This window comes from Myotis brandtii, unplaced genomic scaffold (genome assembly GCF_000412655.1).
Source record: "Myotis brandtii unplaced genomic scaffold, ASM41265v1 scaffold191, whole genome shotgun sequence".
Taxonomy (NCBI): Eukaryota; Metazoa; Chordata; class Mammalia; order Chiroptera; family Vespertilionidae; genus Myotis; species Myotis brandtii.
In genome coordinates this window covers 5,826,395-5,828,845 of record NW_005357115.1, presented here as the reverse complement: position 1 = coordinate 5,828,845, position 2,451 = coordinate 5,826,395, and positions in this window count along the sequence as shown.

The following is a 2,451-nucleotide window of genomic DNA, read 5'->3' as shown; positions in this document are numbered from 1 at the left end:
CTGTAATGTGCCCATGATCACACAGTTTATAAGTACTAGAGAGAAGATTCAAAGTGGTCTATTTGGCTCCAAAGCCCATGTTTTCTACATACTCAAAATTGCTACCTTCTGTGGAAGTTAGAAAAGGCTCAAGACTGGAGACAAAGAATGAATGAAGGAAGCATTCTGTCACTCTGTCCCCACAGGCAGCAGAGAAATGTCTCCGAAGTCCCCGGAAAGAAACAACCAAACCTCTGACGAGATGAGTCTGGGTTAAGTGTTAAGGCAAGAACGCCACTGTACATATGAAACGACAGAGCTTTAATGGGGCTCACTGGGGACCTGAGCTACTCAGTAACTCTGGGACCACGGATCATTTGGAAATGAAAAGATAAGAACAGTTGCCTACCTCGGGTCAGGGAGGCATGTTTAAACCCAGATCTGGTGACCAGTATAGGTGTGAGCCAAAACTCTGTTTGTAAAAGGAGGTGGTGCTGTTGACTTTTCCTTTTCCACCTCCCTGTGCTTCAGTCCCCCTCCCTGGCCTGCAGAATGCACCACCCTGGAAAAGATATGCTCACCCTGTCTACCTGGGCCAGTAGCTTTGGGGGTGGCACAACAAAGAACAGAGCCAGACTCACTCTTTCCCTCCAATCCTTGAAACACATTTCCCAGGAGCACCAGCTCAGAGAAAAAGGTTAAGCTTGCCAAAATGAATATAAGTTTTTAAACCCCCAATTTCTTGGTTACTATCACCAATTTATCTCTTGCATCCTAAAGTTTGCTAAAATCTTGCTTCCTTCTCACTGCCCTATCTCCCTTAGGAGAGAATTTTCTTTTCCAGAAAACTGTCCAATTTCCAAACCAAGCAACCACACACTTGTTCCTTCCATTAATAAGCTTGGTTCAGAAAAGGCAGGTGCAAGGCTATCTCTGGAGAACTGTTCTGGGAATACGCATTAAAACTAGTCTTTCCTTCACTGGTTTGTTTGCTCTGATTAGCTTTGAAGTTTACCCAAAACTCCCCTGGTCACCGCCCAGCAGGATCTATTTACCTGCAGCTCAACTTTCCTTGGGACAATTCTTTTGGAACATGGATTGGATCCAGGTTCTAGGTCCCTGCCTGACAGTTAGCAGCTGTGTGATTCAGAGTGAGTCACTGAATGGCACTGAGCCTCAGTGTCCTCCTCATCCATTCAAAAGAGGCGAGTCATCCCTGCCAAACAAGAGAAGATTCCAGAAGCCAGTGCAGATGAAAATAAGATCACTGTGAAAATGCTTGCCCCATCAGGATGTTAGCTGGACTACTAACCAAATTAGCAGAGATAGATTAACAGGAGAAAATCAAAGTTTAATATATGTCCATGGGGGAATTCACATAGGCATGATGATCATTCCATGAAAATTCCAAAGACAGCCCTGACTGGGTAGCTCAGCTGGTTAGAACATTATCCCAATACAACAAGGTTGCAGGTTCAATCCCTGGTCAAGGCACACACAAGAAGCAACCAATGAATGCATAAATAAGTGGAACAACAAATAGATGTCTGTCTGTCTCTCTCTCTCTCTCTCTCTCTCTCTTTCTCTCTACCTCTCTCTCCCTTCCTCTCTCACTCTCTCTCTCTAAAATAAAAAAATTAAATACAATATCCCTATTTAAAAAAATAAATAAAAACAATCTGATATTTTTCTTACATAAACACACTCTATATCGTCTAAATTTTTCAGATTATATTTATAATTTATAGTTAAAATGTAATTCATAGAGCAGAACTCAGGAATCAATAAATGCAATCTCCTTATTTTAGAGAAGGAAAAACACAATGAAGTGATGGGCCCAAGGTCATTAAGTAGTGACAGAGACAGGGCATGAATCCAGTCCCAATTTTTACCCAGTTATGTCTGTTGTTCTTCACTTGGAGCACAGGTGAAGGGAACAGTCAATTGACTGGTGACAGAGTACAGCAACCAACCATCTTTCCAGTTCTTTCCCCACACCTTAGCTACAACCTAGGTGTGGCAAAACATTTCTGGCGAACCTATTCTGATTCCTCCTAATCACCTCTTTTTCTTTAAAATATTTTTGAAGTATGACATTTTTACTTTCAAAATGCTAATAAACCATCTATCCTATCTAATAATAGAGAAACATGGTAATTAGCCGTACCTCTGCTACCCTTCCCATTGGCTAATCAGGGCGATATGCAAATTAACTGCCAACCAAGATGGCGGCCAGCAGCCAGGCAGCTGGAAGCTAACAGGAGGCTTGCTTGCTTCAGTGACAGAGGAAGCCAACGTTCCCCGCCTGCCGCTGCCGGCCTCTGAGCTTGCAGTTTGAAACATTGTTACAAATATAGAAGCTAAGCAAAACCCCAGAAACCTGCTTTCAGCCAGCCGGGATCTCAGAGCTGGAGTTGAAACAGTGTTTCTATTATAGAACCCAAACAAACCAGATACCTGCTTTCAGCAGCC